The 14715-nt window shown below is 38.4% G+C and overlaps 1 protein-coding gene across 18 annotated transcripts in view; it reads right to left on the bottom strand.

The window, feature by feature from the left end:
- The window catches only part of ERC2 (ELKS/RAB6-interacting/CAST family member 2), a 907956-nt gene that overhangs the window by 407189 nt on the left and 486052 nt on the right, over nt 1-14715 (bottom strand). The window lies entirely within an intron of this gene.

The following is a 14715-nucleotide window of genomic DNA, read 5'->3' as shown; positions in this document are numbered from 1 at the left end:
GTTCTACAACTGGGGAGTCCTACACAGAAGAGGCCACCTTGAGACTAGTAGGAGGGGAGGCAATGAGAAACGGGCTGGTCCCACACCTGCGTGTGGCAGTTGAGAATTGGGAGAAATCTCTCAGCCGTGAAAGTCCCCCCTACCCCTATGAGAGCAAGGGGCCCAGCCCCACACTGGGCTCCCCAGCCCAGGGTTCCAGTGCCAGAAAGAAAAGTCCCCACAACTTCTGGTTGTGAAAACCAGAAGAGATTGTGGCTGAGTTAGATGAAAGGCCACTGGAATTGTAGACATTCCTCTTAAGGGGCCCGCACACAGACTTACTCTCTAACTGACTCACTTGCTCTGAGCTTCATCACTGGGGCAGCAGCTTGAAAGGCACCAGGTACATATGGAGAGGAACTGAGTCATCTACCTTCAGGGCAAGGGCTGAAGGGGCAGCTTTCTCCCAAACAGAAATGCTGGCAGTGGGCATTGTTCCTTTGCTGGGCTCTCCCCCACCTGGCTTGCAAACGCAGGCAGATGCCATATTTGAATCTCCATCAGCCTGGCCAACACTGGTTGCCCCACCCTGGTGATTCCCTGATTCACCTCTCTCAACTTGCAGGACCCACCCCCACCCCCCAAGTCACTTCCAGTGGTTCATACAAACGTCTTGGCTCATGTCGTGGACTTTCCTAAAATCTCTCAAAGGTTCACAATACCTAAACAAGCAGCATCAAGTCTCAGCATGCCAAATATCTCTTGCTGAGCCTGATACTAGCAGCAGCAGCCAGCCTCAGTTCGCGACTTGGCCTCTCAAGGTACATCCAAGCCCAGTGTGGGACGTAGTCATCTACAGACTGTTTGGTGGCTCATGCCAGGTGGCTCATCCCTGGACAGGGCACAGGATGCAGCTGAAATTGGCCTCCCGGGAGGGCCCAGTCTGCACACCCGGTAGCCAGCTATGGTCTGAGCCAGAGCACCACCCAAGCCACATCCAAGGACAACAAACCCAAAAAGCAGACTAGGTAGGCACCAGAGCCCTACTACAGTAAATTGTGCTCCATAGGGTCAGTCCCTGCACAACAGCTCCTCTACTATATTCACAGCCAGTCTTCACAACCAATCAGCCCAAGGGTCAGCCCCTCTCACTGACATGCAAATAGCAACCAAGGAGGGCACACACAACCCATACAAGGGATTCAACCTGGAGCACCTGGCGCAGGTGGCCAGAGAGATTGTGCCACTGGGCCCACAGGACACCTACTACATATAGGCCACCCTACTAAGATTGGGAGACATAGCAGCCCTACTTAATACACAGAAACAAACACAGGGAGGCAGCCAAAATGAGGAGTCAAACCACACAGAGGTGAAGACAACTAGACTAGGAAGACTGTACCAGATGATGAAAAAGTTCCTCTGGGGAGGAGAGTCACTGACTCTCAGTGATGGGACGCCGCTTGTGGAGAGTTCAAGCGAAATTGTATAATTCAATACAAAAGTAGCAGAAAAGTAATGTGATTTTAGATGTAACTAAATTGACAAAATAAACATCATAAGTAGACACTCTGACTATTTTAGCTATACCCCAATAAGTATATATATTCAAACTGAAAAACTTTTTTTTTTTAAATTTCTCTTTGAGAAATAGTAAGTGGCTCTATAATCAGAGAAGCTTATATTTGGGTATATACAATGATATTTCTTGACTCATAAGTGATGGAAGAAAGTACTCATCAGAACCAGGGAAGGAGCCAAACTTTCAGCCTGGAAACATTTGCAAGAAACTTCAACAAAGTCGCAGGAGCTTTTTTGGGTGGAAAAACTCAGGCTGGCTGCCTTTGCTTAAAATGTTCATCTCCTGAACTTGTACTGTTGCCTAGTCTAATCTACAAAAATAAATCCCTTGGGGCTATATTCCCCCATCTCCCAGATTGTCTTCTATTATGATTATGTCTTCATGGTTTTGTCTGTCCATTAGACAGGGTGAGGGAGAAGCAAGAACTTAGACTCAGAAACCCAAGAGGTTAGTATAGAGCTTAATATAAATGCCTATGGAATGAATAAGAGTAGGAACAAAACTTTCAGTTCAAAAGCATTTAAAATACAGAGATATGACCTAATTTTTATATGGGGAAAAAACATTATGGAATTAAAAACATTATAAAACATTATAGAATCTGTTACAACTGAGAAGAAGGTCTTCCCACCACCTGTAATATCTCTCCCAGACTTCACAGTCTCAAAGATGCAATTCTAACTACTACCCTGGTCTCAAACACGGGACTGTAATGTACATGTGGTAATTCCTGTAAAGCGAAACTTTACCCAGGTTAACCGAGGTCTAGTATGGTCTTCTTAATCGCCCATTTAGAGTAAGGGGGAAACAACCTTGTAAGATGAGTAAAAGGGTAAAGCTATCATTAAGCCAGGTTAAGAGAGGTACAGTTCATTCAGAAATTATAGGCCCATTTATGATCAGACTCAGCATCCAGGAGACATGCATTCAAGGTTTTATCGTTTAACTGTTAACATTTTCAAATTTGTGGTTTTCTAATTTTTCATAAAGAGCCTTTCACAGCCAAAAAAGTGCAACCAAAATAAAAACAAGCCTGCTGGTAATGACACAGGGACACTCTGTGCTTCATTTTCAACTCGTATAATCGATTTTGACAGCATAACAGGAAACTAAAGCACTATATTCCACACTACCAATGAACTGTTTAAGCAGGAAAAGGGCAAACTGCATCTAAGTGAGAATTAACAATGGATACATTAAAAAATTCGATTTTATATTTTAAGACTGGAATAATTTCCACATCTTCCTCCAAAACGTTCTTCATTCAATTTGGATTTGGGGCATAGTATAATGTGAGCTTATAATCAGAAGTCAACGAAGATCTCAAAGTCAAGAGTGATAAAAGAAAATATTACTATGCCTGTCATAAACATTTTTCAAGATTTCTTCACATTAATTTTTTTAACGAGGTGCAATTTTTAAAAAGTATATCAGAAGTAGAATTATTTTGGCCATCATTCCAACAGAACTGTTTTTTTAATCAAGTGGTGCAAAACCACTGCAAGATGCCCAGGTAAATTCTGATTCGGCAAAGATGATATTCTGCTTAATAAAAAGTACTACTGCAGAGTTTGTTCAACTTCAAATTGCAATCAAAGAGCTGACTGCATATCTCAGTTATCGACACTGAATTGTTTAGATCAGCATTTACCCAAGTTCCATAAAATATTAATTTTTTGCAATATTAACAGGTGTTCCAAGGAGGAAAAAAAACTTCTTTTGTCAAATGATTTGGAGAAATTTTGGATAAAAGAACATTAAACAGTTCTCTTGACTGCAGGACTTCTCAGAGTTTTTAATACGCTAATATGCATGGTTCTTCTCTAAGAGAAGAATAGAGTATGTATTGTTTTCCAGAGGCATTTGACAAATGGAACTTTTTTTCTGACAGTATTTGACAGAACTTCACTTTGATAAACATGCTTTAGGAATATGAACCTAGATCATATCAACCCAGTTTTTGTCAAATTAGTCTCTTTTCCATTTTCCCACAGCTTACTATGACTATGGAGAGAAAAAATATCCCCTATTGACACAGTGGCTTATTAAAACAATAGTCTACTTCACAAATACGTTTAAAAGCCACATAGTTCCCGCCCTTGTGAATTAAGTCTGTAACCCGCATGGCTCAATTTTGAAGAGTTCCTGCATTGTATATCTTAGGTCCAGACCATCACAGTTCTAATATTTATCTTCTACCAAAAAAGGTAACAATTGGTAGATGTACTATTTTAACTGACTACTCTAAAGAAAGAAAATATAATGTTTTAGTGCACACTACAAAAGTCTCAAAATGGTAGACCTTACACTTCAAACCAAGAACAGAAAGAGTTCTTGGAACAAATGATATTTAAAGCCAGATAATATATTATAGGGCTGGTACTGAATTAAACCAATTTCTCCCCATTTTCCTGGATTTTCAGCTAGAGGACATTCCTGTCATTAACATGAATGCTTTATCTGGGCAGCTAGCTGCCTTCTCTGATGCTTCTTTTAAATTATCACACGTATGCATCCTTCAGTTAGTCCCAGGACCCCAGGAACTCCGAGTTAAAATTGGCCTTACCCCAATACAAGTCTACTAATTTGTAGATGAGAGAACAGGCTCGGAGAGAAAAAAATCACTTACCCAAAGTCACAGAGCTAATTAGGGACTGAGCCTAGAATAGAACTCAGATCCCCAACTCCCTTGGTACTCTTATCTCTCTTCAACTCAGATATGTGTAGCTCTACTGCAGACTTGTGATTCAGAAAGCCTTCTGGAAGTTTATGCTCTGGCTCACTGGAGACACATCTTTTCGTTACCTCTTTCAAAATGTAATACACATTCCGGTTTACTTACAGAAGCTGCTGCAAATCAGATGTGTGGGAAGGACATCTTAATCAGAAGAATAAACCTTGAGATATTTGAGGGTAAAGAATCTTGTCTTGTTGATTACTAAATCCCAGCAGATGGCACAGTTCCTACCATACACAAGTACTCAAAAAACATCAGTAAGACTATTTGCTGAACTGAAGGCAGAGGCTTACATGCCTTTAAGAAACATTTCGGTCTATCCTGGTAGTTAAAAGACACGTATCCACTACTCTATTAAAATCATGGGAAGCCTCCTTACTCAAGTTTATGCCACCTAATTTTTCTATCTGTTTTTGCAGTAGCCTGACCATCATCTTTACTGTTGCTATACTGTGGACAATCTAAATCATATAAAGAAACAGTTCTGCACAGGAGAGAGAGGGGTGCCCCACTTATGACTTAGGCCTGAAAAGAATGCCAGCTCTTTCTCTTGTTTAACATCGCCAAGTTTCATCTTCTCACCTGTAAAATGGTTTCACAGATGGTAGCAACTTCATTAATTTGTTGGGAAGATTAAACAAGTCAATGTGTACACAGAGCAACTTGGCCAAGTAGGTTTGGTTTCTTAGCAGCCACTTGTATTGAAAAGAAATATGAAGATGGGTAGGCAAGAGTCCTGAGATCAGCTGTGTGCGTCTGCTGTGGGTGTCACCGGGGAGAGAGCAACGTATGTATCAGTTATTAGCTATAGATACAGTGATACACTGCCCAGATCATGCTTCAGGACTAAGACACTCATTCCAGGGATGAGCCTTCCTTGAAAGCCGTGCTGTGGAAAGCTGTATTTTCCACATCCGGTGACATGTTGATGGCGGGTTAGAGAGACCCAGCCCTCTCATCTAATTTGGGGTCAACTCCCTCCAAATGTCCAGCCCAACTCTATAGCAACTGATGGGAACTGCTGAGGCTTTTGTTGCAACTACATTACAGTTCAACTTCTCCCATGCCCAATCCTGCTTCTCTCCCTTCCTGAGAGCACTACCAATAAACCTCCTGCATGTTAACAGACTCTCAGTTTCCCAAGGAACTCAACTAAAGTCATTATCCTTGGCCTAGTTCATTGTCCAATAAAAAGTAGCAGCTATTATTCTTATTGTTGAAATGTCTAAGCAATCCATATTTGTTTTCCATGACAAGAGACTTCCTGAGTCTCTTTATGGGTGACATCCCTTTATGGATGAGGAAAAGTGGCAAAGATATAAATAACTTAAACCAATTTTTATTTATCATCTAAAGAGTCCCAAACTCCACAGTCTGTTCTCACAGCAATTTTCTCCACCACCAATTTGCCACTTCTTTAGTTATTCTAATTTTCAAGTCATAAAAGAGACATGGGAGATGAGAGATTATGTTTATAAAAATATGCATAAAGCTCAACTTATTTTGAAGGGTAATTTTATGTCATCTTAGTGAGTCAATCTAATATCCAGTGCTGAGGGATCACAGGCTCAACCTTTGGGCTTGAATGTTAAAGGTTCAAATCTTACTGAAGGCAGACAATATCTTATGGAACCAGTGAGCTGCACAAATGGCACTGGAGAAGGATGCAAAAGGCCTGGGATCTGATCTCCCCTGTGTCGATAACTCTCTCTGGGATCTTGGGCAAGTTATTTGCCTTTGCTAGGCCCTACTTTCCTCAACGGCAAAGTAAGAGACTTATATTAAATAAAGTCTAAGGTCTTTTCTAGTAAGACAAACTTATGATTGCTTAACCTTGCAGGGTTTTTCCAGGCAACATAAATAAGTAAAATGCAGTGGGAAAGTGAATTAGAGAGAAGAAATTAAAAGTGCCATAAATTCAAACTACCAGCTTCCCAAATGTGTATTACAGGAGAGACTATTAAGTGACTAGGAACAGATTTTATAGTTGTATTTTCCTTTCACGAGATTTCCATCTAAATCATTGCCCATGTCATTGATTGTCATTTCCTTAATCTAGAGTGTCTGAATATACAGCTTAGCAATGCTTTGGACAAGCCATAAGTCAGAGTTAACATTTTAAAAAATTAACCATGCCCAGGTCTGCACCTTGGGCAGCAATGTGCTGAAATACCAGCATCTATTAGAAAGAAGTTATTGATGTCAGAGTGACACACACTGTAATTTGCAGGTGGACCCCTGACTAACCTCTGGTAGCCATATCTCAGGGTAAACCTGCCATAATTACCCTGGCCAGAAAGAGCTAGTTTAACTGGACTGGCTCTTTTGATGCATGTTGAACACGACTGTCCCCTAGGGATTACTGAGTCTCACGTGTGAGTTATTATGTAAATTCTATCTTTGAAAAAATCATAAGGTGTGCTGTCAGAATTTTTTGCCTTCAAAGTGTGGGTTCTTCAGTAATGCCTTTATCATATCTACTTTGAAAACTATACTACACATGCTATGAAGTCAAGCAGAATACAAAAACACATAAATGCTGCCAAGTACACACCTTAAAGACTTCATTTTTCAGTGGCTTTTAAAGCTTGACTTCTGGTTCAGACTTTTTTGCCTGGGAAAGCGTTTTCTCTACTGTCCAAAAGCTGAGCCTTAGTCTGACCTTCCCAGGAAAAACTCTTAGGCATTGGTGTCTATTCAAAGCTTTGCCTTTAATGAGACCCATGATTGCATATAAGTCACTGAATAACTGAGGCTCAGTTTTCTTATCTATAAAATGATGATATACAAACTTGCCCCACTCAATCCTCAAGGTCACTCCCTGAAAGTACTTTGTGAAGCACACAGGGCTCTTGCTGAGATGTATTATTGTTGTTATTATTGACTAAACTGTTCATCAGCAGTGATTTCGGTAAATATATAAAAATGATATCTCCAGTTTATAGCTAAAACCTCCCTCAAAATAAGCCCAGAGGTCAGAGTTAAAGGTAAACAAAGGAAAAGCAGACTCTACAAAGCAAGCCGTCCTCTCTCCCTAGAGCACACCCCTCCCTTTACACATCTATGTCTGCTTCTAATTCTCACGGAGATCACAGTAAGACACATGTTGCCTTTCCCTTATCAATTACCTGTCAGAGTTCTAAAGGCACAAAATGGGATAACATTTAAAATAGTCTTAGTAATCCATCCTAATTACAGAAAAAAATACCCATTCAAAATATTCAAACACATCAGATATAAATATATAAAACTGAAAGTATAAAAAAGAAAAAGATGAAACTAAAAAAATTTTTTTTCAGGAAAAGAGTAAATAAATAAATAAATAAATAAATAAATAAAGTCTTAGTAACCTCTCTCCAAATGAATGAGATTACTATATCAGTTTAGCAAGATTTCTTTTTTCAGCCCCCATCCCCTCAAGCGTTGTCATTCCAGGGCATTTACGATTCTACTTCCATAATAATAATGATTTCATTTGACAAATATGTTGCATTTCATTCTTCAGGATCTTCAGCCTTTGACAAACAAACATTCACTTTGCTGAGGACTGCCATAGAGCCACTAATGGAGTGAAACCTGAAAACCCTTCAGGAAAGAATAATGAACCCTATTCTGTCTCTAGGGGGTAATTTAGTAGGTAGATTAGACAACACTTGATTAAGGTAAACCTTTCTTCTCCATAGAAATATATTGTGTTTGTACAGAGAGGCTGTATAAAGTGGAGGATTAGGCCACAAATCCTCAGGAAAAAGCAGAAGATGTTTTTTCAGAAGAAATATGCAAGTTACTGCACATTTGGAAAAACAAGTAATATTTTATTGGGAGGAAAGAAGAAAAACTCCACATACAGCAGTTTTATTTACACAATTTTACTTTGCTTCTTGAAACATTTCTAACAAATGGTTAGTTCCCAAATACATTGCAAGGATGCCTTGTCACCCGACAGTCAATATGAGTCACTGCAAAGAGTAATGACTTCAACTCAAGTCTACTAGAAACTGATTGTCAAACAAGATATTTTGAGACTGCCTATAGAGACCTGCTACAACAAAAATAATTTTGGCTCATGGGGGATTATAGTGTGAAAGAAAAACAAATGTCAAAATAATTTCCCAAGGATAGAAAGCACTTCTGTATTAACCTTAAGTCCTACTCACCAATGTTTTCTGTCCTCCACAGACTTGCAAATACTTGAGTAGTTTTCATCATCTGAAACCATGAACAATCTGGAAATGTTGGATGCCTCTCCATCCCATTTAAACAACACATGCAATTTATCCATAAATTAATGGAACATCCTCATCTCTACCCATCAAGGTAGAAAATCACGAAACAAACAAATAAACATCTTACCATGTTAAATAAAATCATACTAAATCCTAATAAAAATTTTAACAAATGTGAATTTTTCTTTTAAACTTGTGTTCAGATGACTTTTCTCATCTTTCCATATGTTGAACAAGATGGCTGAAACGGAGCCTCCTTAAATCACTCTACACTGTGCCTACCAAACAGTCATGAATAACTAGGAACTAAATAAACGCACTTTGACAATGATGAATCTCTTAACTCTGCTGGTCGGGTTTCTTCTAATGGCAGTACTTAGAAGTGTACCATAACATATGATCATAGATCATGGTTAAAGTAACAATTTTAAGCTTAGGGAATTGAAAGAGAAATTAACTTAACTCAGTGACTTGGAGAGATGAACATACAGATATTAAGGCTTTAAAACATATGTGTCCCTCTGAGAAAAAACAACTTAACATAGCTTGAGAACTTGATAATGAACTATATGTTTTGCTGAAAGCTACGCATTTCTGAGGTTTATGTTATTTGTTACACTTCTTCTGTTAGCTGATGCCAACTCTAATTGGAGGAGCAAAGTAAAGGAAGCTCCCTTGGCAAAAAGATATGGGTGCACGAATTGAAAAATAAAATTGTCTTTTTAACTCTAAAAAAAATTTTTTAATGCTACTAAGAGGACAAGAATAAATAGGAACATTCATTTGCTTTTTAACTGATCACACTTGGGTTTAACCACTAGCAGAGAAGAAACTTTACAGTTCCCTGGGAACCTATAATTTGGAAACGGAAGCATACAAGAACAGACTTTAGTTTTCAGGCAATAAATTGAAGAGAATTCTGCAGACATACAACAGAAAAGGAGCATAAAATACTGGCTTGTGCATTTCTTAGAATGTTAGTTCATTAACTTGATAAGCTACACAGGGAAAAATGCAGCCAAAATCTACAAAGATGTCCACTGGGATTTCAAATTGGCATATTTACTCAGCAAGAAATGGCTAGAGGCTGGAGGGGAAAAATGCATCTCATTCCGGTAATGACAATTTAGTGTGAATCTCCGGAAAGACACTTGCTGAAAAATCTTCATGTGGGCTCTAATGGGAAACACGGAAGCCCACAGCCCCAAGGCCAGACATAAATATCATACTCCATAGTCTGTGTCCTAGAGAACAGTTCTACAGAATTACACAAGAAAATCACAATCTTTCACATCTACCTTTCACACAGAATTCAATATAAACGGTTTTAGTTTTTCCTCCTTACTGCCCAAAATGTTCTTTTAATGCTTTATTGGAAACTTTCATTTACTGGTATGTGATCTCTATTTATATTATTCAACAGCAGAAAATAGCTGTGAAAAATTGTTGCATGATACTTTCAATGGACACTGTCTTCTATGATTAAAAACTCATTATCAGTTTCTCTGCGAGAAAGCTCTGATAACTGAACCCCACACAGATCAGGTACTTTACTAGGCTCTTCCATAAACTTCATTTTATTTAACCCACTCAGGAAAGTAGAAATTGTAATCCCCATTTATGGATGAAAAAAGTGAGGATCAGAGAGGTTCCCTGCTTTACTCAAGTAATTAGTTCTAATAAGCTAATAACAATAAGGGCCAGTATTTGAACACTGGACCGTTCAACTCCATGGCTCTTTATCTTTCCCTTCCTGTTCTCCTAACGAATTTTCAAAAAAAAAAAATTATTTAAGAAGTTAAATCAAGGACATTCTCTGTAGATTGCGGGTATGTCCTCTGAGAAACAAAAATTCAAGATATTCAAAGTATTTTCAGACAAAAAAAAAAACCCCAAAACTCAGAACAAATATTAAACTGCCATCTCTCTCCAGTAGGTTAAACTGAGCTAGCTAGAGTACATTCTTAGTCTCTTTACAGCATGTGAACCCAGTAGGATCAGAGTGTTGGGCTGTGCAATAGAAGCTGTAAGCCAACCATCAGTTCATCCGCATATGTGCTTCACTGGACCCACAGAGTGTTTTAAAGAATTGAACCAACTTCTAAAATCTATAGATTTCACATAAAAATTCACATTTTATGGCAATTAGCATGTCCCTCAACCCTGGGCCCACATTTATGGCAACATGCAACCAAAGCTTAGTGGTCCCTACTTCTTTTGATGAGGTAGGGAATCTCGCAGACCACACCACTCTTTATTATATCCATACACCTAAGCCACTGTAGCTGTAATTTTTCATTATGTTTATGTTGTTGTTTTTCTTATAATGGAGAACTATTTCTCCAAACCTTGACTCTTTTGACAGATTGAATAATTGGTTTCATTTCTTCACACCTTCTTGCATCTGCCCCTTTATAACGTTCTCTTCATGGATAGAGTGTACTTCCTCAGTCCTTGACTATTAGCTCAGCCACGTGCTTTGCTTTGACCAACGAAGTGGAGTGGAAAATCACAGTTTAAGACTAAGCCTTATGATGTTTTGTGTGTTTTGTTTACTTTCTTATGCCTCTGCTACTACCATCAGAAAAGTCTCCCCTGGGTCACTGATGCCCCTTCAGCCTGAGTCTCAGAACAAATACATGGGAACAGACCTGCCCCAGTCACCCACAAACCTGCAGTAAGAAGCACACTCACCCAGCCAAGTCCACTCTGGAGCAGCTGAGCCATGAAGTCAACCTGAAAATCTATAAAAATAACTACTGATGCTTTAAAATCACTCAGTTTGGTGGTGATTTGCTACACAACATTATTATGGAAATTTCTAACTGATGCATCTCTACTAAAAATAAAAGATAAAAAACAGGCTGAAAGAACTAGACACATAATTTTTCTTACATGCAAACTTACTTCTTATTTATGTTAATAGCTAAACCCTGAAGGTATTTGAGTTTGTAATTCCTTCCATAAAACTATAAACTTAAGTACTAAAGGAGGTCAGGTTTGTGGAGTGTTTCTTAGCGTGACAATATATCTAGGCTTACTGAAATGGCCCAGTTTTTGCCTATTGCTGTTAATGTCCTGCTTTGGACAATAAATAACATAGTCATTTTATCTACATTCAAAATTGTCTCCAATTTTCATACAACTGCTTGAATCTCTTTGATCTCTCTTTGGAACATGATCCAAAAGCCATGATTGTTGTAGGCAATACTCTAACCAAGAGTTTTCTGGATGTAATATCTATTTGGTTCTTTAAAATCATGAAGTAGGGGTATCCAACCATTACAAAATACTGTGTAGAAAAAAAAAAAAAACAGGTTCGTAGGTACCAATTGTACAACCACCAGCTAGCTAATCAATGAATCAACCAACCAACCAACCAACCAAACCAGATCTCAGTTGACTGACACTTAAAGGGCTTAACAGGCTAACTTATAAATAGGAAGCACTTAAAACAACAGCAATATTAAAAGTCAAGTGTCCCCAGGAAGGAAAGTTCTCCTTTCAGAAGGCAATAATTACTGCATCTGAGAACATTTGCTTAACAATCCAGGAAAGTGGGAGTTTTGCTCTCTATTAACCTTAACCAGAGACATTTTCATTAAAATTAATCGTGATTACTTTTTATTGCATTTCAAATGCTATTCTTTATTTGGGGTGGTCAGGAATGCAACTAAGCAATTCCAGACCATGCTATCTTTATGAATAGGTCTATGAGGTAGTTACCAAGACCTCTTATGAAAATATTACTATGCAAGAGTTCATGGGTCAAAACGAGCCATTAATTTCCATAACTGGATGTGTCCTTAGAAAAGAAAAAATATTATATAGAGAAAAGACAGAAACTTTGACGCTCAATGTATATCAGAGTAGAACTGTATAAATATCCACGCATATCACGCACAATTTTTTAAATGCTTCTTTTACTCTTTCCTTGTTATTATAATAACAGTTAATCAGTAACACTTATTTTGAGCATAGCTGGTGCCAAGTACAATTCTAAATTTTTTATATGCATTGAGTCCATAATCCTCATAAATCTGGAGCAGATGTAATTATAATTCCCATTTTACAGATGGAGAAACTAGGCATAGGGAAGTTAAGTAACCTGCCCAAGGACATTCAGCTAGTAAATTCTGAAGCTTGGAATAAATCCTAGGAATGCTCCAGAGTCAGTTAAAGAAATATAACAATACTTACCTCACTGGTCAATTTGTTATGTTTCGTGCCCTGACTGTACCTTGCTCTGTGAAATCTCTGTACCTTTGCTGACAGTTCTCCTGCCTGGAGGGCCTGTCCTAATACTCTATCCCACCATTTCAAATTCATTCAACTTCAATTCCACTTGTTCTATGAAGATTTTCTGCCACTCTGTAGTTTTCTTGCCTTCCTCTCTTAATTCTCCAGAACTCTCAGCATATTTATAGTCTACCCCATATGACATTGTTGTGGAAAAAAACAGAGGTAGTTTTACCTGCCTAGCAACCACTTCTGGCAACAGAACTCCTCTCTTTCCTGTGGGCTTTGGGTGACGCTAGCCCCTTTCCTGGAGGTTCCAGGTGATCACATGACCTGATCCTGTCCTGGCCAATTCATGCAATCTATTAGCCTTCAAATCTCTTCTAGAAATACTAGAAAAGTATTTTTCTCCTTCCTCTGGGGCAACTGTACTTGTACAACGTAGGTTGGCTGCTTGTGGCCATTGCTGACATTGCTATGGACAGCTTTCCTGAGAATCAAGGCAACAGTGAGCAAAGCATACCTGTAAGTAGGATGGACACAGATTCTGATGCCATTGTTTAAATATCTAAATGCAGTAAGGTCTGAAGTCCATCTTTAGGCTTTTCAGTTAATTGAATCAACAAATTCCCTTTTCTGCTTAGTTCAGATTGAGTTGTGTGCTTGTCACTTGCAACTAAGAGTCCCAATAATCCAGTTGACATAGAATTAAATAGATGCTCTAAACTATGTAGCACAGTACCAGTATATTGAAAAGTTTAATAAATGGTATCTACTACTGTTATTGTTCCTCTACGTTAGTTTCATGAAGGCAGAAGCCTAGAGTTAGGTCTATCATCATCCCATATTAGGATGTCACTTTATAACTGTTCTGAGACTAGTTTTGCCATATGCAAAATCACCAACATTTTTGTGAAGAATATATGACTGGCAAGGCAATAAAACATTCTGCAAATTCAGGTTATTATTATGTCAGTCGTTAGGCTCCAATCTAATGTCTCGTGATTGATGGAGAAATTAAGGCCTAAACTCTAGAATATGATTTGCCAAGAACACTGGGGAAGCTGTAAATTTAAATTAGCTATCAGCCACACTAAGGTGGTCCCTGATACAAAAGACCTGATACTGATTTGCTACCCAAATCAGGAATTAAGGCAAAGAGGCTTGACTAACAACATTAAGGCACCACCAGGACACAGAGAAAAAAGAAACTACTATTTACTAAGTAATCTCCATGTGCCATGTCTGTGCAAGGCGTTTCCATGTATTTCCTACTCTGGAATAATTATTTATTTCTCTTTTGTTAAATTAAAAAGATAAACTATGACTGCATACTGAAATTATCTAACTTCTTCTATCTCCAAGGAGGAAACCTAATATACAACTGGAGAAAGACACTAATTAATAAGCAAAATTTAACATGAACTCCAGCCAACTTGAACTTGAACTATTCTGTTTAAAGGCACACTGGAATAAATAAAGGAACTTCAAAGCAAATGCCCTTTTTTAGTTTGAATGTTTTATTGAGCACATGGGGAGAGCTGCTTTGCCAAAAATAGAAATGGTTAATGAGGAAAAACTGGTATTTTCAGTTGGTCCTTTGGTTTCTGAGAGCCATCCATTCAGAGATAACTATATTCCACAGAAAAGACAGAATAATGGTGTGTCTCAGAGCCTCAGAGCTTTGAAATAAAACAAAACCAGTTTGTAACCTGTCTGAGATCAACTTAATGCATCCTTTTCTAAATACTGTCTATAATAATACGCACACATTCCCCTTCTACTAACACCAAAACAACTTAAATATAATTCTAAGAGGAAGACATTTCCATGGTTTAAGCTTCTTGCTAGCTATATAAATGCAGCCTTTACCTTTTAAGGAGGTACAGGAACCAAGAGACTCAGTGAAGCATTAGCAGGCTCCACCCTAATCAGCTTTTCTTGGATACCAT

This window comes from Pteropus medius, unplaced genomic scaffold, assembly GCF_902729225.1.
Source record: "Pteropus medius unplaced genomic scaffold, Ma_sr-lr_union100, whole genome shotgun sequence".
Lineage (NCBI taxonomy): Eukaryota > Metazoa > Chordata > Mammalia > Chiroptera > Pteropodidae > Pteropus > Pteropus medius.
The sequence above is the reverse complement of the archived record's forward strand: the minus strand, read 5'-3'. Positions and strand labels throughout refer to the sequence as shown.